This window comes from Hyla sarda, chromosome 9, assembly GCF_029499605.1.
Source record: "Hyla sarda isolate aHylSar1 chromosome 9, aHylSar1.hap1, whole genome shotgun sequence".
NCBI lineage: Eukaryota > Metazoa > Chordata > Amphibia > Anura > Hylidae > Hyla > Hyla sarda.
Genome location: NC_079197.1, coordinates 36,948,259 through 36,972,898, shown reverse-complemented (window position 1 = coordinate 36,972,898; position 24,640 = coordinate 36,948,259). Strand labels below are relative to the sequence as shown.

General features: G+C 42.0%; 2 long non-coding RNA genes across 2 annotated transcripts in view; one reads left to right on the top strand and one right to left on the bottom strand.

Moving 5' to 3' along the window:
- LOC130291433 (uncharacterized) overlaps nt 1–20,935 on the bottom strand; it is a 54,702-nt gene extending 33,767 nt beyond the window's left edge. The window contains exon 1 of the long non-coding RNA XR_008847935.1: nt 19,644–20,935. This is a non-coding gene — a long non-coding RNA (uncharacterized LOC130291433). The remainder of the gene's footprint in view (nt 1–19,643) is intronic.
- On the top strand, nt 797–19,649 carry LOC130291432 (uncharacterized). The gene is made up of 5 exons (XR_008847934.1): nt 797–912; nt 2,123–2,176; nt 5,696–5,840; nt 17,781–17,885; nt 19,360–19,649. It is a non-coding gene; the product is annotated as an uncharacterized LOC130291432 (long non-coding RNA).
- Nucleotides 20,936–24,640: the final 3,705 nt, after the last annotated feature.

Sequence of the window (24,640 nt, the reverse complement as noted above, 5' to 3'; positions counted from 1 at the left end):
TTCCTCATCCACTTCTGTTTGCTGAGCACCAGATGAATTATATAAAGAGGGGAGCTTATATTACTGCTCAATAGATTTGAAGGCAGCAGGAAGCCTTTCTGAGATAAGATACCAGTGACCCTGTTCTGACTGAAACTGCTATGACTGAAAAAGGCTTCCATTCTGAATAACATGAGTTGCAGTAACCAGTAGATAGCTATGGGGGCTACTCACAAACCTGTTTACAACATAACGATCGCCCCCCATTTGCTGAGTTATAGTGATTTGTAATCTCCTCTAACTAATTCAGGAAATCCATCAGATGGCGGGGACTTTATTTTCATATGGGCTTTGTTCGGCCCATATTTAATGAAGAGGGGCTTGTACTTGCACTTGGGAGATGCTTATGTGTGTGTGCAAGGTCATTATCCCTTTATTAAATATGCACACCCCCATAAGCCCCTGCACAGACCTCACCCGAAGACAGCCAGTATGAAAATAAAGTTCTGCTAATCTGGTGGATTCGGTGAATTAGTCAGAGGGGAGTAACTACAAACAGCACGTTGCACAGAGGTTGTCAATCGAATGCTAAAGGAGGAGGCAATGAGGGATAGGGCACTTAAAACGTCTCACCCCGTGGCCACTTAAAGGGATACTCCACCCCTAGACATCTTATCCCCTTTCCAAAGGATAGGGAATAAAATGTCTGATCACAGGGGATCTCTGTCTAGCACCCGGCGTTCATTTAGAATGCTGGGTGCGAGTGGCGGGGTTGTGATATCACGGCCACGTCTCCTGTGAAGTCACACCATGCTCCCTCAATGAAAGTCCATGCCTAGCATTGAGGGGGCATGGTGTGACGTCAAGAGGGGTGTGGCTGTGATGTTACGACAAAATGTTCCGAACGCTGGGGCAGTGGAGTACCCCTTTAAGGTATTCGGCCCTTCCTGTGGGTACTTACTGATTATTTGCAATTATGAAAACAGTTGTTCAGCTCACAAATCTAAAGGCATGCTTGTCAAGATGCTTTTAACCCCTACCTAGGGCTGTGGTAACTTACTCTATGTGAAATTATCTGACAGATTCCTTTTAAAGTTCGGCTTGGGAAGGCTGTCCTAAACTCACCCACGGGTCATACACTATTTGCCTCCTCTGACTAGGTCATCAGCCCCAGCTAGCTCTCATTTAGTCAAGCTGGTACAGTGGTCCCTCAAGTTACAATATTAATTGGTTCCAGGATGACCATTGTATGTTGAAACCATTGTATGTTGAGACCAGAACTCTATGGAAACCTGGTAATTGGTTCTAAAGGCACCAAAATATCATCCAAAAATAGGAAAAAGTGAGAATTAAAGAAAAATAAGTAGATAACTAATACAGATAAAGCAATTCCATACATATAAAAGTAATAAAGATCTGCTGGGGGCTGTAAATCACTGTCTGTGTAAGTGTTTCCCAAGCATGGAGCACCCAGCTGTTGCAAAACTACAACTCCCAGCATGCCCAGACAGCCGAAGGCTGTCCGGGCATGCTGAGAGTTGTAGTTTTGCAACAGCTGGGGGCACGCTGCTTGGGAAACACTGGTCTATGTAGAGGACAGGAGCTTCTTCAGGGTCCTGTACAGTACACACAATGTCCTAAAAAAGTAACATGGAGTCGCTCTTACCTGGTGTCCATAGGAGCAGGTAACCCTGGTACAGGTAAAGTGTACAGAACATGCAATACCTCCCTGTACTGTAGGGGGCGCTACTAGACATCAGTCAGTGCATACGCTTCAGTAATACAGGTGTTTTACCAGTGATTGACCATTCTGATTGGTCGTTTCTTCCAGCCATTGACACGTTTCACAGATCTGGACTGTCCGTAGCATTGTATGTTGAGTCTGGTTTCAACTTACAATGGTTCAGAAAAGACCATTGTATGTTGAAACTATTGTATGTTGAGGCCATTGTAAGTTGAGGGATCACTGTATCTGAGTATCTAAAACGTGTCATCTTCTTGTATGAAGGGTGTCCCTGTCATATGTGACAGTAATTTGTAGGTGTTTCTTGGGCTGGTTACAGGTTAGTACGGTGCTGATACACATAATTAGCTTTTTATTCCGTGTTATTTATTCTCACAGTAAACTGCTTATTTACCATAGAACGGTGCAGCAGTGAACGGCGCAGCAATGAATCAAAGTTTTATTTATGCAGAGGTAAGTATTATTATTTTATTCAATAAGCATTTATTACTATTCTATTTAATTATAAAGCCTTGCTCCTGAAGTCTGGAACAGATGGTCCGGTTTTCAATGTTGAATTTGCCACAGTATGATGAATTGTTGTTCAAAACATTATAATAAATGAGTTATTTAATATAGAAACTGCTTGGGCCAAGATTGCACACACAGTCATTTCATTACCTTCACAGGTTTAACCTGTATTGCTGTACTGTGTATAACACAATTTGGTCATAGGCATGCTGGTGCATACAGACAACATTGGCTGCCCAATAACATTTCATGCTGCGTTTTGCTGCAATACAGAACAATGCGGCACATATAAGTGCCTGCGGGAATACATGTTTCTACTATGACATTATTCTTGTATGGGAGAAAGTCAGATTATCGCTACATGTTTAACTTAATGAAGACTGAAATTGCCTTTCCTGTAACATTTCATTTGTTACCTAATACACGTAGACTCGGATTACATGTATTCATCAGAAAATGTGTCAATCACTGTCAAATGTATAGTTTTGTACAAAAGTTTTAGGCATGTTAAAAAAAATGCTCCAAATAAGAATGCTTCCAAAAATAGAAGCACAAATATTTTATTGTATCAATTAGCAAAATGCAAAGTGAATGATCAGAATTTAAATCGATATGAAATCAATATTTGATGTGACCGCACTTTGCCTTTAAAGGGGCACTCAGCCCTTAGACATCTTATCACCTATCCAGCGATCTCGGCTGTGGCGCACCAGATATCCAGTGCACAGAGCGAACTTTGCTCCATGCCGGATGACTGGCGATGCCGGACGGAGGCTCGCGACGTCATGGTCAAGCCCCGCTCGTGACATCACGGCCATGCCCCCTCAATGCAAGTTTATGGGAGGGGGCGTGACGGCCATCACGCCCGCTCCCATAGACTTGCATTGAGGGGGCGCGGCCGTGATGTCACATGCCTCCGCTCTAAACAAACGCCAGGTGCACCAGGGAGATCGCAGGGAGATCGCAGTCACGCCGGCTCCTATAGACTTGCATTGAGAGGGCATGACCGTGACATCACGAGAGAGGCGTGGCAATGACCTCACAAGCCCCCGACACTGCAACTGACGCTCTAAACGAATGCCAGGTGCAACAGGAAGATCGTGGGGGTCCTCTGCAGTGGGAGCCCCGCGATCAGACATCTAATCCCTTATCCTTTGGATAGACGATAAGATATCTAGGGGTGGATTATCCCTTTCAGATATGTTTAGATGGCCTATATGTCACTAATTACCTTAAAAGCTTGTTAATGGAGTGCGGAAGAATATTAGTGCCCTTGAAGAAACTCCTATGTTGGCCTACAAGCCCAGAGCTGCAAAGCAACAGTGCTACCACGGAGCCAACATGTCCTATCATCAGATACCTGTCTACCCATGTACCATACATATTTCTTGTCTTTCTAAAGCCATAATAGTAGTAGTATTGATGGCAGTATACTGCATAAGAAAGAAGAAGTCACAAATTCTGTCAGATCAACATTTACAGACCACATGCGTCTTCAAGCCATGAAGATCCTTGAGCTGGAAAAGACAGTTCTGACAGTGATGGACAGATGTGCTGATGACAGCCGAGGAGAAAACTATGCCGGTCATATGTCTTTCACTGTAGTCAGTCATTGAAAGTCTTTGTTCAGCCACCAGGAAACATGAGATTCAATCGACCCTGCACATCCCTCCAATCTCACTTAAAGGAACTCTGACTGTAGAAACTAGATAAAGATAAGCACCAGCAATTCTTCCCTACTTCTCCTTTGTCTCGTATCCCCATCCATCCCACCTAATGTCTATCAAATGTAAAAGGGATTTAACTATAGGTTGACTATCTGCATTTTTCTCACAAATGTAAAGAGGAAATGTGATTAGAATTATAAGAGTAAATGATGTCAGTATTTCTTTCTTTTTCTTTATTTTTGCTATGTCCCCGGGTTCCCGAGGAATAGAGATTTTACTTTATCTGCATTTTCCCCTTACCTGCAACCCCAGTTGTTCAGCACCCACAAAATAAAGTAATGGTTTGTTGACACGGTAGTAAAATGTCCGGAAAGTCCACTCGGGCAGACATTCCGCACATTTGAAATGGTGGGTGCTAGGACCACTCGGTAATGCACTGACTCTTAGACGTCAATTTAATTCTGCACAAAAGCCGCAGAAAGTATAGACTAACAGATTATTCTTTTAATGTAACTATAAGTAAACAATATGAAGGCTTCACATGCAATAGCACAATCACAGAAACAGACAAGGCAGACTTATCTTATTATAGGAAAATGACATTTTTTCCTATACATACATATGAGAAAATTGATAGTAAATTGGTAGTCATGGACCCAGGATCCTCACACTACACCTGCTACTGAAATATTCAAAGTCATTGATACCCTCATTGCTTAGCTATTATAGAATTCTTTAACATGTTGTTATAGCATGCAGGGGCGTAAAAATGATTGCACATAGTCCCTTAAAGAGATACTCCGCCCCTAGACATCTTATCCTCTATCCAAAGGATAGGGGACAAGATGTCTGATAGGGGACAAGATGGCTGCGGCACCCCAGACAACCGGTGCACAGAGCAAACTTCGCTCCGTTCTGGATGATTGGCGATGCAAAGCGGAGGCACATGACGTCAGTCACGCCCCGCTCGTGACGTCACGGCCATGCCCCCTCAATGCAAGTCTATGGGAGGGGGCGTGACGGCCGTCACGCCCCCTCCCATAGACTTGCATTGATTGGGCGTAACCGTGACGTCACGAGCAGGGCGCGAACGCGACATCACGAGCCTCTGGCGATGAACCTGATACTCTAATCGAATGCCAGGTGCAGCAGGGAGATCATGGGGGACCACAGCGGCAGGACCCCCGCGATCAGACATCTTATCCCCTATCCTTTGAATAGGGAATAAGATGTTTGGGGCGGAGTACCCCTTTAAAGGGGTATTCCGGGCAAAAACATTTTATCCCCTAAACATGAATGGAGGGGACGTGGCGTGACGTCACGTCCTCAGTCCCTGAAACTGGAGGCGCAGTTCCCGCATAGAATGCGGGCGCAGCAGGGAAATCATGGAGGACCCCAGCGGCGGGCCCCCCACGATCAGACATCTTATACCGAATCCTTTGGATGGTGATAAAATGTTTTTGTCCGGAATACCCCTTTAAGCCTGAAGGCCTATAAAGCATTTAATAAATTTAATATTTTCCTTTGAAAGCATGAATGCACCAAATAAAAACTGCAGGAAAGTCTTGCGGCAAATTGCGCAACCAGCAATAGATAACTTATCTGAAATCATTTATTATGTGAATGTTCTGTACTCATTGTAAACTGCACTGGAAAAATAATGACATTGCATAAGATTTGCATAGTATTCCCATGCGTAAGTCCTATGCTGTGTATTGTGCAGGTCTCATTGTACCAGGCTGCGGTAAACACACTAATCATCCCATATTTGCTCTCCGTTCCGTCCCTCCCACAGACATTTGACACCTGGGTCCTATAACAAGGTACCTGTCACCGGTGAGAGACAGATTGTCACTTGTACATTGTACTTGTACGCTCAGCTATAGCTGCTAATGTGGAGCGACGGGAAGCTGGCAAAATGGTCTGATTAATACTGAAAGGTAAGGGACACACCATCCTTAGAGAATTGGAGAAGTATTTTTATCTTTGCAAACAGTGCGAACCATTTGCATACGTGGGATAAGTATAGATATCTGAATTTGTAGGGACCTGAAAAATGTGAAGGGGCGACGCAGGTTGGGGCCAGTTTATGCCTTTGCTGCTATTAGGATATTGTGTTTTTCTAGTATTTTACATGAAAATGCCATTCATTCAATTAAAACTTGACATTTGCTGGTTCCATTTTTTTCCTCCATATAACATGTATTCATCAGCTTTTCAATTCCAACATAATCTTCTATTATATTACTAATAAAATACCGTATATGAATATTAATGAAGCACCAACACGGCTTACCTGCAGCGCTATGTGATGAAGAGTGTTTAGAACAGATATTGCTCCCTGTGTCGGAATGTACTGCTACGTTTTCAATTTATAATTCATTTTTCGGAGCATAGACTATAGTATATAGCATTAGTTACGAGCGGCATTGCCCACATTCGAATTCACAATATTTCGCGAAAACAGTGATCCCTCAACTTACAATGGCCTCAACATACAGTAGTTTCAACATACAATGGTCTTTTCTGGACCATTGTAAGTTGAAACCAGACTCAACATACAATGTTACAGACAGTCCAGATCTGTGAAACATGTCAATGGCTGGAAGAACCGATCAATCAGAATGGGCATTCACTGGAAAAACCCCTGTATTACTGAAGCGTATGCACTGACTGATGTCTGGTAGCGCCCCCTACAGTACAGGGAGGTATTACATGTTTTTCTGTACACTTTACCTGTACCAGAGTTACCTGCTCCAGGACAGGGCGGCTCCACCTTACTTTTTTAGGACATTGCTTGTACTGTACAGGACCCCGAAGAAGATCCTGTCCTCTACATAGATCAGTGTTTCCCAAGCAGGGTTTCCCCAGCTGTTGCAAAACAACAACTCACATCATGCCGGAGTTGTAGTTTTGCAACAGCTGGAGGCTCCCTGCTTGGGAAACACTGACATAGACAGTGATTTACAGCTCTTAGCAGCTCTTTCTTACTTTTATATGTAAGGATTTGCTTTATCTATATTAGTTATCTACTTATTTTTCTTTAATTTTCACTTTTTCCTATTTTTGGATGTTATTTTGGTGCCTTTAGAACCAATTACCAGGTTTCCATAGAGTTCTGGTCTCAACATACAATGGTTTCAACATACAATGGTCGTCTTGAACCAATTAATATTGTAACTTGAGGGACCACTGTATATAGACGAATATTCGCCCTATATACGCGAATTTAGCGTTTTCGTTATTTTCGCATATGTGAATATTCGCATATTCGCGTATTCAAGGAAGAAAACAGTGAGGGGTGGGCAACTTTACTATTGGTTGCTAGGGATGTTTTTGAAGGAATATGTGAATATTCACATATGCGCATATGCGGGAAAAAATCGAATATTCGCAATTTCAAATATATAGCGAATATATTCGCAATATTCGCAAATTCGCAAATGTGCGATATTCACGATAAAAATTTGAAATGCAAATATTCGCGCCCAACACTATATAGCATATACTGTATTCTAAAGTCGCCCACCATTTAGGGCAGGATGGGCCGACCATCTTATGTACATGAAGGCGTCCCGACACTCCCTGACAGATGATGTTGGGAGAGAGTGGTCATGATGGATTTCAACTGCCCCACACTTATGTTTTTAGGGAGGTGAGCTGCTGCCAGATCTGTCTGGCATCAGTTTACCTATACACAGACTTAAAGTGGTACTCCAGAGAAAAATAAATGTTTTCAAATCGACTGGTGCCAGGAACTGTCAAGAGCAGCAACAAGTCTCCATAGCAAACCTCTACAAATTTGGGACAGTCCCTAAAATACACAGATGTGGCACTAGAGAGCACCATGTATGACTAGAAAGATTACATGACTTTCTCCAGGGTATACGTCAATCGATAATACTGGAAGGCTTGACATTTTTAATGAATGTTAATTTATAACTTTCTGGCACCAATTTTTTTCTCCTATGGCCAATGAGAGGGATCCTAAGTGGATTAAATCTCATATCTATTTGCTAATAGTGAGACAACCCCTAAGGCAGGTATGTTGGACTCATGCTGAATTTGTCCACTTTGGACCAAATGTACTGATGGGAAATGAAAGACAAGGCTGTACGGTGGTTCACAGTTGCTGGGTTCAAATCTAAACATGGACAATATTTTTGCCACCCAACCTGGTTCAAGCGCCACATCCCACCAAGGGGCTGTAGCTCGTTCCAAAGCCAGATTTAATTTGTGGAGCGACTGGGCACTTCTTCTCCTTAAGTTTAAGTTTTGTTGTAATTGTTGTTCGTTGTAGGTCATTATTAGATAAGTCTCAGAAAACCCCCTTAAGGCTCTTGACACACTGTGACTAAGAACTGGTTAACTTAAGCGTGTAAGCTGTTGAGAACTCTTTATTATGAATTAACAACCTCATATTATTGTAAGAGTTTTAAGCAAATTAATTTTAAGAAATAATGCTGGACCTGCTACTGTGTATTCCCAATATTAACAAAACACCCCCTCTTTGTATTCCTATTAGTAATAGTACCCCCATAATAACACTTTCCTAGAATACCCCAATTTATAATAGTGTTCCCGCATAGATTCCCATTGACTTCAGCTGTGTAGTGCAAGTGAGCTGCCTGTGGCCTGGTGCAAGTGGATGTGGTGACATTATCATACTTTATCATACTTTGTGTGCCAAAAATGAGCCTGTGCCATAGATATATCTCACAGGCTACAGGTCTAACGTAGCCTCCAGTATATGATGGTGCATGGCAGGGAGCCATAAGTTCCTGTGCCATATCCCAATTTTCCACTGTATCCTTGCTCACTCATAGATTTGGGGCACCAGGCAAAATAAATCTGGGGTACATGTTCTGGACGTCTACTTCTACCAATGCCAATGATGGTACATAACTCGTACATGGTACATGACAATGCATGAGCTTCATCTGGGTTCTCCGGTTTCCTTCCACACTGCAGAAATATACTGATATAAAAGCTGCTTCCCTAGGGACAAAGGTTAATGTGAACAGTAACAATTAATGAACAAATAGATATTCAGCTTTAATGCTTTTGTAGTACAGCATTAGTACATCACTTGTTTTTCACAGACCATACCAAGCAGAGTTAAAGGGGTACTCCGCCCTTAGACATCTTATCCCCTATCCAAAGGATAGGGGATAAGATGTCAGATTGCGGGGTCCCGCTGCTGGGGACCCCCTCGATCTCAGCTGAGGCACCCCAGACATCCGGTGCACGGAGCAAACTTCGCTCAGTGCTGGATGACTGGCGATGTGGGGCGGAGGCTCATGACGTAACGGCCCCGTCCCACTTCTGAGATCATGGCCACGCCCCCTCATTGCAAGTCTACGGGAGGGGGTGTGATGTCTGTCACGCCCCCTTCCATAGAGTTGCATTGAGGGGGCATGGCCGTGACATCACAAGCCTCCGGCGCTGCACTTGACGCTCTAAATGAATGCTGGGAGATTGTGGGGATCCCCAGTGGAGGGACCCCCGCAATCAGACATCTTATCCCTTATCCTTTGGATAGGGGATAAGATGTCTAGGGGTGGAGTACCCCTTTAAGAGCTGCACGGCTGCTTTAGTTACATGATTTCATGAAATGAAATTGCAGGACAATTTGTGGATGCGACTTTGACACCATTCTGTCATGTAAGTTTTTTTATTCTCTCCTATTTACCATCCCTTTTTACCAAAAATAGTCACATGGATCCTATGTAGCTAAAAGCTGTACTCAGATGTTTTTAAGCAGCTCTCTAGTTTCCTGCTAAGAAGCACACAATATTGCTAACAGCGGGCTCGTAGCTTTTATTTATACGGTGAGGTACAATACCAGACAGAAGGCTGCAGGGAAGCAGCAGTGGGAGCTGGATATCCCAGCATGCTATTCCCCATGCTGTAAGCACTGTCTGTACTGTGCTCAGACAGGAGTGTTCAATAGGAGCAAACTGATGGGAGAAGCTGCAGGGGAAGACGCATTTTGTTTTACCCTGTAAGAATGCAAAACTGTGATATCAAAAGTATACTGCCCGAGCACAGCTTGGCATCAACTGTTGGGGGATTAAAGGAACACTAAACAGACAAAATACAGAAAAATGAAGAAAATATCCCTGCAATACCTTTTTTTATCTCCTCTTGTTTTCAGATCCCATTTTGTTTTATATTACAATTTAAAGGGGAACTCTAGGGGAAAAAAGTGGAAAACAAATGCTTTCAAATCAACTGGTACAAGAAAGTTAAACAGATTTGTAAATTACTTCTATTTCAAAATCTTAATCCTTCCAGTACTTATCAGCTGCTGTATACTACAGGAAAACTGTGTCGTTCTTTTCAGTCTGACAACAGTGCTCTCTGCTGACACCTCTGTCCATGTCAGAAACTGTCCAAATTAGAATCCCCATATGTGATGTCAGGTTGAGTCCCTATTTGTCCTAGGGGCTCTCCTGCAGCATCCCCCCATAATGTTATATGTATTATGCATAAAGGACCTTTTCCACCAGAGTACCCCTTTAATCTAATTAAAAATAACATGAAGTTGTTGGAATTAAACTAAACTTTATATGCATGAATGTATATATATATATATATATATATATATATATATATATATATATATATATATATATAGTGGTCCATTTATATGGATAAACCTTAAAGGGGTATTCCAGGCCAAAACTTTTTTTTATATATCAACTGGCTCCGGAAAGTTAAACAGATTTGTAAATTATAAGCACAAAGATGATGTGGAAAGTATAAAACGGCACTCACCGGGATTATCAGGCTTGTAAAAGCTTTGGTGTGAAGGCAGGTATCCGGCCAGGACGCCAGGGAACGAATGCAGCGTGATGGTTACAGCTGTGTCGTGCTTCCGCACTTCCTCAGACCATGAACGCCCACTGTGTGATCACCGGTATATACCTGTGTGACCTCATCAAACAGGGGCGGGTAATTCAAAACACAAAACAAGTGAATATAACCAGTGCATGAATAAAAACTGTTAAAAACAATACAAAACACATTGCAAATATATTATTAAATAATACAGTCTAAATAAAAATGCCTAAATCTAGCTTATCATTTAAACCTAAATTTCTCTGAGCTCCGGTGCGTATTATCCAACAAGCTTCAGTTTGCAGGAGCAGTCTCCGCCTATTTACTCCGTCTTGAGGGTGCACCCTTTCTATGCCAAAATACTGTAGGGCTAGAGGGTCTCCATTATGGGCCTCCCACATATGTTCTATTATTCTGGGGGATCCTTTCTTGCTTTTTAAGGAATATAGATGCTCTCTGAACCTCACATGCATTGGACGCGTTGTGCTTCCGATATAAAATCGTCTGCACTTGCAGATCAAGCCATACACGATAAAGTGTATGTCCCTATATAGTATAAAGTCCCTTATACTTACCCAAAATACCTTTTGTATTTAACGATGTTTGGTATAGGCGGACCTCCGGAGTGGCTATGGGCACTCCGGTGGCCTGCACTTTCGCCAATTTATTCGTGGCTTTTTTTGAGAAAGATTATGTCTTCTCAACCACGAATCCCTATTTACAGTATATTAAACGGTATACTCGATTCGTAGACGATATTTTTATCGTCTGGGCGGGTTCGGAGGCGGATTTCGCAGACTTTGTCCAGCACATTTCCAATAATGAAATGAATTTGAGTTTCACCTTTAAAACAAGTCTTTCTTATTTTGAGTTCCTAGATGTCTTGGTACTGGCAAGCGATGAAGGGTTGGTAACTACTGGATTCAGAAAACCTACAGCAGGGAATTCCCTGCTGCATTACAGTAGCTACCACCCGGAGCATATAAAACCAGCTATCCCTTATGGTCAAATGTTAAGACTTAGAAGAATTAACAGTACAGAAAATGGGTTCATTAAACAAGCTTTTGAACTTTCCAGGAGACTGGAAGATAGGGGTTATCCCTCCAGCGTCCTGGAAAAGGCATTCCATAGAGCTTTTAAAAAAGATAGACAGGCCCTGTTATACTAAAGGAAAAAGAAAAAACAATTGGACAGATTTACGTTTTCCTTCAAATACAGTCCTTTGAAAAATACGATAAAAACACTAATTCAAAAAAACTGTTTTTTATTGCAAAATGATCCAGCACTTTCTTCCTTAACTTCCCAGAACCCTATCATCGCTTTTCGCAGATCAAAAAATTTGGGTGACACACTAACACATAGCAGCTTTTCTGTCTCTAAAAGCAGAAAGGATTGGCTATTATTAAAAGGGAACCACAAATGTGGTAAATGTAAATGGTGTCCTCAATTAATCTGTAAAAACAATTTCATGTAGGGGGGAGTCAATACAACAGTTAAGGATTTTTGTTGTTGTAAAACCAACTTTATCGTGTATGGCTTGATCTGCAAGTGCGGACGATTTTATATCAGAAGCACAACGCGTCCAATGCATGTGAGGTTCAGAGAGCATCTATATTCCTTAAAAAGCAAGAAAGGATCCCCCAGAATAATAGAACATATGTGGGAGGCCCATAATGGAGACCCTCTAGCCCTACAGTATTTTGGCATAGAAAGGGTGCACCCTCGAGACGGAGTAGATAGGCGGAGACTGCTCCTGCAAACTGAAGCTCGTCGCACCGGAGCTCAGGGAAATCTAGATTTAAATGATAAGCTAGATTTAGGCATTTTTATCTAGACTGTATTATTCAATAATATATTTGCAACGTGTTTTGTATTGTTTTTAACAGTTTTTATTCATGCACTGGTTATATTCACTTGTTTTGTGTTTTGAATTACCCGCCCCTGTTTGATGAGGTCACACAGGTATATACCGGTGACCACACAGTGGGCGTTCATGGTCTGAGGAAGTGCGGAAGCACGACACAGCTGTAACCATCACGCTGCATTCGTTCCCTGGCGTACTGGCCGGATACCTGCCTTCACACCGCACCACTATGCACCTTTTGCTTATGCAATAAAGAAAGTTTTTGCAAGCCTGATAATCCCGGTGAGTGCTGTCTTATACTTTCCACATCTTCTTTGTGCTTACAATTATTGTGTTTTTGGACTGAGCATCTAGTTGGATTGGCTTGTGTCAGTATCCACCTGTGTCCTCGTGGTTTACCGCAGTGATCACCGTTGCAGTGCCAGACTCTGTATCTTGTATACTTAGATTTGTAGATTACTTCTATTAAAAAATCTTAATGCTTCCAATAGTTATTAGTTCTGAAGTTGAGTTGTTGTTTTCTGTCTAACTGCTCTCTGATGACTCACATCCCGGGAGCTGTGCAGTTCCTATGGGGATATTCTCCCATCATGCACAGCTCCCGGGACGTGACATCATCATTGAGCAGTTAGACAGAAAACTTCAGAAGCTAATAACTATTGGAAAGATTAAGATTTTTTAATAGAAGTCATTTACAAATCTGTTTAACTTTCCGGAGCCAGTTGATATATATAAAAAAAAAAGGTTTTGCCTGGAATACCCCTTTAATAAAATGGGAATGGTTGGTGATATTAACTTCCTGTTTGTGGCACATTAGTATATGTGAGGGGGGAAAACTTTTCAAGGTGGGTGGTGACCATGGCGGCCATTTTGAAGTCAGACATTTTGAATCCAACTTTTGTTTTTTCAATAAGAAGAGGGTCATGTGACACATCAAACTTATTGGGATTTTAACAAGAAACCAATCCACTTTCCAGGAAACTGTTCATCTAGGAATGCTCGGACCTGACACCTGACAAGATGGTGCACCACCACATTATGGGTGTCAGGTCCGCGCATTCCTAGATGAACAGTTTCCTGGAAAGTGGATTGGTCATCGTGGGCCAGTTGAATGGCCCCCAAGGTCTCCCGATCTGACCCCCTTAGACTTTTCTCTTTGGGGTCATCTGAAGGCAATTGTCTATGCTGTGAAGAGACGAAATGTGCAGCACCTGAAACTATGGATACTGGAAGCCTGTGCTAGCATTTCTCCTGCGGTGTTGCTATCAGTGTGTGAAGAGTGGGAGAAGAGGGTTGCATTGACAATCCACCACAATGGGCAGCACATTGAACACATTTTATAAGTGGTCAGAAACTTGTAAATAACTCATGAAATAATAAAGTTACGTTAAAACCAAGCACATCATTGTTTTTCTTGTGAAATTACCAATAAGTTTGATGTGTCGCATGACCCTCTTCCTATTGAAAAAACAAAAGTTGGATTCAAAATGGCCGACTTCAAAATGGCCGCCATGGTCACCACCCATCTTGAAAAGTTTCCCCCCCTCACATATACTAATGTGCCACAAACAGGAAGATAATATCACCAACCATTACCCTTTTATTAAGGTGTATCCTTATAAATGGCCCACCCTGTGTGTATGTGTGTATATATATATATATATATATATATATATATATATATATGAACCAAGCAAGAGTGCAGCACTCCAAATTAAAAGTGATTTATTTTCTCATTTTGGCATTACAATGTTTCAGCGCCTCCTGGAGCCATTTTCAAGCATGCTTAAAAATGGCTCCAGGAGTAGCTGATACGTTGTAATGCCTACATGAGAAAACAAATCACTGTTCATTTGAAGTGCTGCGCTCTTGCTTGGTTCCTACACTATGGATGGACTTTGATCAGGTCTTTTCAGCGCTGGCACCACATACTTCAAGGTCTGATAAGCAGTGCTCCAAATTTTGCTGGGTATATATATATATATATATATATATATATATATCAAAAGGCTGAATTGTGAGTCGCTCACCCTGTGCACGCCCACCTTGCCACCTGTGCCACAGACCGGCCGGTACCGCCTAAGGCTGCCCACTTGTGAAGGAAAGAACAAGGTCCGGCACTAGGTTGCAGGTAAAAACTTCTTATTTCTTTATTTGAAGATTCTGCAGTACAGGGTAGAAAGTCTGACGCGTTTCGCTAAAGAGCTTAATCGTAGACTCAACGATAGTCTCGTAGTCTACGATTAAGCTCTTTAGCGAAACGCGTCAGTCTTTCTACCCTGTACTGCAGAATCTTCAAATAAAGAAATAAGAAGTTTTTACCTGCAACCTAGTGCCGGACCTTGTTCTTTCCTTCATATATAATATATATATATATATATATATATATATATATATATATATATGCGAAAATATAAGTTAATTGGGGGATAATGCACAATTGAGGAGGCTCTGGTACCACCTCTAGTCTGGAAACAAGAATAGATACAGTAAGGCATGGAGGCATACAGATTCCCTGCAGCGGGGCATGTAGGACTTCACACCCATTGGTTGCCAAAGCTGGATCACGATAAAAGCTTGACTGGCGACTGGACAGGAAGTGTTGCAATCTGGCATAGACATTCCTGGGACATTATCCTGCTGAATGCCAGTTGGAAGCCCTGCCATAAAGTTATATATGTGGTTACAGGATACCTCCCACATACTGATGAGCTGTTAATGTTCCTTGTATATGTCTGCTAGGAGTGACTGACTGTTGTATGTTATGACTCCCCAGATTTTGCTTCATATCAAAGGTAGGATTGAAGCCCTCGCCAAAAGGCTTCAGTAAACATAACTCCACATCATCAGATCGCAAACAGAACCTAGATTTGTCTCTATAGATAATATATTTCCAGGCCAAAGGAGTCCAGGTTTCTCAATGACAGCACCTCTACACCCAAAGACAACAGTGACTGGATGTTAAGGGCAGGACACGTAATGGGCACAAAATTTCCATCTGCTAAGAAAATGCCTGGAAATGGTCAGAGCAAATATAGGGCTATGTAATGAAGGCACCACCTGTTTCTGAATGGTGGACAAGGAAACTGTAGAAGCTGCTTGTGTTTGCCATAGGTCAAATGACCCTCTCTACTGGTTTTCTTTCTGGGCTGTCTGGAGCCGGTTCCCCATGTGTGGGTGCTCTTATGTAACTACTGTTTCCAATGATCCCTAACAGCTTGGTCAGAGTGGTGTAGATGGCGGGGAATTAATCAAAATGACCATTCTTATTCTCCAACGTGAACACACATACATATGATAACATTTTAGAGGAAGGGAGTAGCTTACTCTGGGCAAGGCTCTTTATTTAGATCAAAAGACATGTCAAAAGTTTCTAATGGTCAGAGTCTGGGGTCTGCAGTCAGACCCCAATGATCTCTAAAACATGCAGATCACCAGATCCCTTCTCTCCGCATCTGCTGCAGGAGATATGTTGCAAAGACTTACTATAGAATCCATCTCTTACAGGCAACCAGGGAGAGGAGAGAGTCAAAAAAGAAAAGCGCTCAGCTGAATGCTTCTCCCAGCTTGTTCCAACAATCAGTGTGGGTCTAAACACTCAGACCCTGTCTAATCAAAACTTTTGACATGTCCCTATGACAAGTCTTGTTTAATGCTAGTAATGCTTTAAGGAGAGACCAGTCTCTACTGAGGAATTGTGAGAGAAGAGCGATCCAGGAAAGCTTGGGGCAAGTCAACTCCTGCTAAGAAGTCAGCCCAGGGCATTATCTTAACACGATCCTAATCAAGGTGCAGGAGGAAAGAGGAAAAGTCCAGACTTTGGGAAGAAGTTGAGGAAGGGCCCCATAGCAACATATCAGGTCCTAAATGGGCTTTCAGCTAGGGCTAGTGCAGCATTGCTTCCAGATAAAAAATCTCCCTATCTGCACCCCACAGATGATAAATGCAGGGCTAGTAAGACATGTAGATGTGCTATTCTACCTATGAGCTCTGCCATGATTAAGAATAGACTATAAAAACATTGAGCAAAGCAATAGTGAAAATGAGTACGAGCTTCATCAATCCTAGAAGACACATGCACCATAGTAAACCCCGCTTCAGCTAAGACTAACCTAACAACCCATATATGGTAATACTCACTGGTTCTGCCCCCCAATTGTTCTACCTATGCTCCTTCTCGGCTCCTGCAAAAAAAGATTCTTGCCTGTTCTCCAGATGAAAATGAAACAAGAGATTAACTCCTGTGTTCTCTGCGGCATTCTTCAAATTGTCACAAGAACATTAAGAAAACCCTGCAGATTGAAATAATCTTTTGTTTACAGTGGTCCCTCAAATTACAATATTAATTGGTTCCAGGACGACCATTGTATGTTGAAACCATTGTATGTTGAGACCAGAACTCTATGGAAACCTGGTAATTGGTTCTGAAGCCACCAAAATGTCATCCAAAAATAGGAAAAAGTGAGGATTAAAGAAAAATAAGTAGATAACTAATATAGATAAAGCAAGTCCTTACATATAAAAGTAAGAAAGATCTGCTGGGAGCTGTAATCACTGTCTATGTCAGTGTTTCCCAAGTAAGGAGCCTCCAGCTGTTGCTAAACTACAACTCCCAGCATGCCCGGACAGCCTTTGGCTGTCCGGGCATGCTGGGAGTTGTAGTTTTGCAACAGCTGGAGGCACCCTGGTTGAGAAACAATGGTTTATGTAGAGGACAGGAGCTTCTTCAGGGTCCTGTACAGTACACACACTGTCCCAAAGGAGCCGCCCTTACTTGGTGTCCAAAGGATCAGCTAACCCTGGCACAGGTAAGGAGTAGTACAGAACTTGTAGTTCCTCCCTGTACTGTAGGGGGTGCTACCAGACAGCCAGTCAGTGCAGGCACTTCAATAATACAGGTAATTTACAAGTAAAATGCCCATTCTGATTGGTCAGTTCCTCCGGTTGTGACATGTTGCACAGATTTGGACTGTCCGTAGCATTGTATGTTGAGTCTGGTTTCAAGTTACAATGGTCCAGAAAAAAACATTGTATGTTGAAACTATTGTATGTTGAGGCCATTGTAAGTTGAGGGATCACTGTACTTTCAACGTTGATGTCTAGGTTTAATGTTTTTTAAACGGAAATTAAATAAATAAATAAATTGAATGCTTATATTTATATCTTGATGCAGCCTGCAACTATGTAGCAGTGAAAATTGGAAGCCTGTGTCGAAAAAATGAAGATGAGGAACCTCCAACTCCTTATTCATGCCCGGTGTCTGCAAAGGCAAAACCCAGTAAGTATTGACATATTCTTTGAGAGGTATGTTATAAACAATATTGCTTTGTATAAAATAAGTACTGTGTACATGAACCAGTACAATAATAATAATAGCAATAATAATAAAAAATATGATGATGGTGATGATGATGATGATGATGATGATGATGATGATGATGATCATCATCATCATCATTATATTAGTGGCTGGAGGTGGTTGGGCTGACAGCGGATCAGCTGTTTTACACAGTTGACATTAAAGGGATTATCCAGGAAAAAACTTTTTTTTATATATCAACTGACTCCAGAAAGTTAAACAGATTTGTAAATTACTTCTATTAAAAAATCTTAATCCTTTCAGTACTTATGAGCTTCTGAAGTTTAGGTTGTTCTTTTCTGTCTAAGTGCTCTCTGATGACACGTGTCTCGGGAAATGCCCAGTTTTGAAGAGGTTTGCTATAGGAATTTGCTTCTAAACTGGGCGTTTCCCGAGACACGTGTCATCAGAGATTACTTAGACAGAAAAGAACAATCTTAACTTCAGAAGCTCATAAGTACTGAAAGGATTAAGATTTTTTAATAGAAGTAATTTACAAATCTGTTTAACTTTCTGGAACCAGTTGATATATAAAAAAAAGTTTTTTCCTGGAATACCCCTTTAAAAAGGAATTAAATAAATGGTATAGCACCATGAGCTCTGCAGATTCCATATGTTGTATACTGTTATCATAAATTCTGAACACCAAATCACAACAGAACCAACAGAGCACCAATAGAACCAACATGAGAAAATATTATTTTACTGAAATGGTAGAAGATGCTCAGAACAACCATCTGCAATTTTGGTTGAAAATTCACAGCAAAGGCCCCTCCCTATACACATAAGAGACCCTGCTAGTGGAACCACAAATGACACGATCAGTTGTCCTATAACTACAGTGGGCCAATATAACCATCATTCATTTCCTGGTGATCAGTGCTGCATAGAGCATTTGGTCTCCGTGAACAATAGAGCAGACAGTATCTGTAGGCATGGTGGATACTTTCTATGGTACCTTTGTTAGTGGTAACTGGTCATCCCTAATGATTTAACAAAGGTTGTCAGTGTTAAATCAATACAGAACTCATGTTTCTACCAAGATACCATTGTAGTTTAAAGGGGTATTCTGGCCAAATACATCTTATCCCCTATCCAAAGGATAGGGGATAAGATGTCTGATCGTGGGGACCTGCCACTGGGACCGTTCTATGCGGGGCTGCTTCTCCAGTCTTCTGTGTTTCCAGGACTGGAGACGTGACATCACACCACACCCCCTCGTGACGTCACACCAAGCCCCCTCCATTCATGTCTATGGGAGGGGGCGTGACAGCCAGAATACCCCTTTAATTCCATACAATAACTTGGCCAACAACTAATATAGCTTTAGAGTTTAGAGACCTCGCAAATAAATTTGAAACAAAATCTCACCAGGTTTTACTTTCCTCCCTAGATGAAGGTCCAGGACAAAATACAGCAACAGAAGTAAAGACCACAAAAGAAGATGCTCCAGGTCGCCCAGTAAAGACCTCAAAAGAAGATGCCCGAGGTCAACAATGCAGATCCTGAGGGTAGTCGCTCCCAGTCACATGACTGGACAGAATCACCTTTACCTCCTACACCTGGATTAATCTGGATCTGCTCCAGGTCAAATGAAAACTGTAATGTCAAAGCTCAAAAATATCTCTTTTAATACTGAGACAATAACTATTACTTTCTTTAGAAACTATAGGTTACCTTGTATGACCTTTAACGTTGAAATGTAGCTGCAACTCCAGAGACGTCAATTAATTCCTTGTCACCGGTGAGATAATGATCGTTTCCCTTCAAGACATTTTCTCCTTATAACTAGTTCGGTAAGAAAGAAGGAAGCCTGAAAGTAAAGGACACAATCATTATCTCACCGTCCTGATAATATCAATGTACAGAAAGAGGATTTCTCTGCAGTCTGCACCTTTAGCTGTATTATATCGCACGCTCATTGCAATACGACACAATATACAACATAGGGGGGATATAACATTGCAAATGCTTTGGTCTGAAAAAGCAAGCATGGCTGCGACTAACTGGAAAAGACAAGTATTTTGTCAACACTGCCACTGGGGTTAATTGTAGGACACAGCAAGTACAGAGATGGATGACAGCAGCATCCAAAACCTTCTTCCCAGGAGGAAGATGCTGCTTGAAATTAACCTGTTCTGTTGACCTTAGTGAAAAGGATCCTGTGTTTAATCACAGTCTTTAATAAAATAAATCAATCAGGCCTTGACAGCCGCGTGGTTTGGTACAATTTGTGAAATAAGGACGCGCTCCTGCTTTCTGATGCTAATGTTTGCACAACAAGAACTTCTTTTCCGAAAATCTTTCAACGTTATCATTGGTTTATATTTATAGCGTTCTAAAATTTCTTATGCAAGATCTGGGAAGCGGCAAACAAACACAGACATGAAGACTTAGCCTCAGTGTCAAAGTAAAATACAGCTCACGTAGTCAAATGCCAATACGAGACATTCATATTTTAGCCTGTGTCATATCAATTTAGGAGATGTGCATAAAACAAATAATTTACTTTGATAGCCTCTTTATTAAACTGACAAGCTGAATTCCAGCTAGGATGAGGGCATTGTGTAATACATATGTACTGAATTACTGGCTGAAATGATTGGTGCACTAACTTGCTTCCTTCGCCGTGTACACATTTGACCCCGAACAGCCTAAATTCATCACAGCAGGGATACTAGGAGTGGTTGATGGCTTGTCAGGCACATGGCAGACTTGATTGCATGTAGCAATTACGAAAGATTAGGTGGCGGGAGTCGGATGCAGTTGAACGGAAAGACGCTTCATATTCCTAAAGCTAAGGAGGATGATCCTTTATTTACCAAACATTTCATATTTTTGCAGCAGTATTCCATTAGCACTAGCTAAAAAAAATGCTAAACATTAAAACAGTAGGGATGGCACTCAACATAGTTATGGTAGAATAAACTATAAATCACGAATCACTTCCCCCATTTGTTAGCAGGAGACTGCATAAGGGTTGGGTCTCACTTTGCAACGGCTTAGTGGCTGGGATAAAGCTGGCAACCATGATAATAATAATATAAATAATTGGGGACATTAAAGGGGTACTCCGCCCCTAGACATAATATCCCCTATCCAAAGCATAGGGGATAAGATGGCTGATCTAAACGAACGCCGGGTGCAGCAGAGAGATCGTGGATAAGATGTCTGATCGCGGGGGTCCCGCCGCTTGTGACCCACCAGCGGCAGGACCCCAGTGATCAGACATCTTATCCCCTATCCTTTCGATAGGGGATAAGATGTCTAGGGGCGGAGTACCCCTTTAATCATTTCTGTCTTTGGTAAGTGAGTTCTGAAGTCAGTTTTTATGTTGCTTTACTTTTGCTTGTGTGCTACATACTTATTATAATAACACAGGGGTTAACAAATTTGGAGTACTTAAGCAAAACACAAAAGTACCAGTTGAGACTTTTTTGAGACTTTCTAAAACTGCTCATTAAAGGCATTTTTGGAAGCCAGTCAGACATGACTTTGACTTGCAACATTTTAAACTGGTTTGCGCTTTTTTTTTTTTCCGCACATGATAAATTCGAGACCACTGCAAAGTGAAAATTCAAAGTTGCTTATTTAAGGTTGTTTGTCTTTAAGCGTACCCACAAAAGTTACATAAAAAAAGTTCTTAGGTGCACATGTGACTTTTTGCACGCCCAGCGTAAGCAAAAAAAAAAAAGGCTAAATACCATGATAAATGTTCCCCAATATTTATTTATATAGACTCCACAGCAGTTTACAATTTGGGGGTATAAAGAAAGACAAGTATCAGACATTACAATATTACACACTAAATATTGAAATAGGAGGAGTGAGGGTCCTGATCACAAGAGCTTTCAGTCTATGAGGAATGGGATTGAGACAAAAGGCAAAAAGTGCTTTAGAAAAAAGGTAAAAAGTTCTTTACATAGTTTTGCAAGTAAACCATGCATAACCATGCAGCTGTGACTTTGGGAAAGTAGATACTGTGCTGGAGCCCCTCTACCACCAATTCCTCCCTATACATGATAACGACACATGACAACCATATATGGTGGATTCAGGCCACAGCAGCCAATTTATTAAATAACCGTAACAAATATACAATTGTACAATTCAACCAAGACATAAATAACCATGACAACATGATCAACATGTAATAAACTTTATAACCCCATTTAAACTATAGATGGGAAAGAGCCGGTGGACGTGAAAACATCTTTCCTGTAGCTGAGCTACATGAACAAGGGCCACTTTTTACCCTCCCATACACGTCCCTACACTATCTAGCTCATACTACTTCCCCTATTATGTGCCCTATCTTAAAGGGGTTCTCCGCTGGAATTTTTTTTTTTTTTTAAATCAACTGGTGCCACTTAAACAGATTTGTAAATTAATGCTATAAAAAAATCTTAATCCTTTCTGTACTTAATCCTTAATCAGCTGCTGTATACACCACAGGAAGTTATTTTCTGTTTGAATTTCTTTTCTGTCTGACCACAGTGCTCTCTGCTGACACCTCTGTCCACGTAAGTTTGCTTTGGGAATTTGTTCCTGCTCTGGACAGTTCCTGACATGGACAGAGGTGGCAGCAGAGAGCACTGTGGTCAGACTGGAAAGAACTACACTACATCCTCTGGAGCATACAGAAGCTGATTAGTACTGGAAGGATTAAGATTTTTTTTAATAGAAGTAATTTACAAATCTGTTTAACTTTCTGGCACCAGTTAATTAAAAAGATAAAAATGTTTTCCATCGGACTACCCCTTTACGCTCACAGCTACACTCCAGGACTTAAATAAATAAATAAAAATGAACATGCCTGTGTGGTTCCCTACATCCCTTTCCCTCTTCTGGCTTCTGTACAGTATTCTTAGCATTTTTACCCATTTCCTCTCAATCTGAGACATGAGAGGTGGTCTTTTGTGATCCTTTCAATTGGTGCTCTGGGGTTGCCCCTGTTCCGAGAGTTCTTTGTGGGGAATGTGGCCCAGGGCTAAGTGGGCTAGCCTTTGAGGGGAGGTTGGGCTTTGTGACTACTCTGAGCAGGTTATGTGTTGTGCAGCAGTAGCAGTCGCCATGCAGTCCCCCAGAACAAGGTCCTGACTCTCAGAGAGAGAGTGTGCTCCAGACACTACACTATCCATTTATTTATATGGGAATGCTGGAGGTATCTATGTACTAAGGTATCAATGTACAGTGACCCCCCCCCCCCGACCTACGATGGCCCCGACATACGATAATTTCAACATTCGATGGCCTCTTAGAGGCCATCGCATGTTGAAGGCAGCATCAACATACGATGCTTTTGCATGTCGGGGCCATCGCATAAACGGCTATCCGGCAGCGCAGACTGCTTCAGCTGCCACCTGAAAGCCGTTTACGGTGCCCCGTGTGGTCCGCTGACGATCACTTACCTGTCCTCGGGGCTCCGGCGCGTCCTCTTCGAGATCCCCTGCATCGTCGGTGCTCTCCATCGTCGTCATCACGTCGCTGCACACGCCGTCCCGTCATCCAATAGGAGCAGCGTGCATAGTGACGTGATGGCGGCGACGGAGAGAGAGGATGCCGAGGAAGCCGAAGCCTTGCCGAAGCAGCGGGGACACCCCGGGGACACGGCGACAGCGATGGAAGGCGACATCCAGGGCAGTGGTGATGGTCTGGAGCGGCGGGGACACGTGAGTATAACCTCTAATCCAAGTGGTCTTCAACCTGCAGACCTCCAGATGTTGCAAAACTACAACTCCCAGCATGCCCGGACAGCCGTTGGCTGTCCGGGCATGCTGGGTGTTGTAGTTTTGCAACATCTGGAGGTTCGCTGGTTGTAGACCACTATCCTATACTTTCCATTGCACGGATCCCTCAACATACGATGGTTTCAACAAACGATGGTCCATTTGGAACGGATTACCATCGTATGTTGAGGGAGCACTGTACTCAGAATCTTATGTTCATTTTATAAATTTTACTTACCAGCAATAGATCAGCGCATATAGTAAGAAAAAAAAATGGTCCATGTCTGTGTTTTCTACAATTGTGACTTTTTATGAAGACCCTTTTCTTTTGAAAAAGCAATTATCCTAATGACTAAAAAATAAGAAGCGGACTACTCGCAGCGCGATGCATAATATCCCATAGATGAGGAGTACATCTGGAGATGGCTTGTAGCAAATGTGTGCCCTTGAGTCGCATCGCACCACCTGTTATGGAATTTTATCAATCTGCTGGCTCACTCATTATACTGCGGGTGTATAAGAGACCAAAGTTCAGTAACTAAACTTTCTTGACTGAATTAAGCATCATATACATTAAAATATGCATAGGGAATTAATATTACTAGGAAAGTACTCAACGTTAATGTAAAGCTTCATAATCTTAATATCCAGTGATAGATTTCTAGTGTAAACTTAAGCCTTCTTATTTAGCAATATTGGCAATTTTTCAGTTTGCATAGTTATTTGTACAAGTTACTTCAAGACATAAAAATCCTTAAAGGGGTACTCTGCCCCTAGACATCTTATCCCCTATCCAAAGGATAGGGGATAAGATGTCTGATCGCGGGGGTCCCGCCTCTGGGCACCCTCATGATTCGTTTAGAATGTCGAGTGCAGCACTGTAGTCTCATGATCTCACGGCCACGCCCCGTATGTGATGTCATGGCCACGCCCCCTCAATGAAAG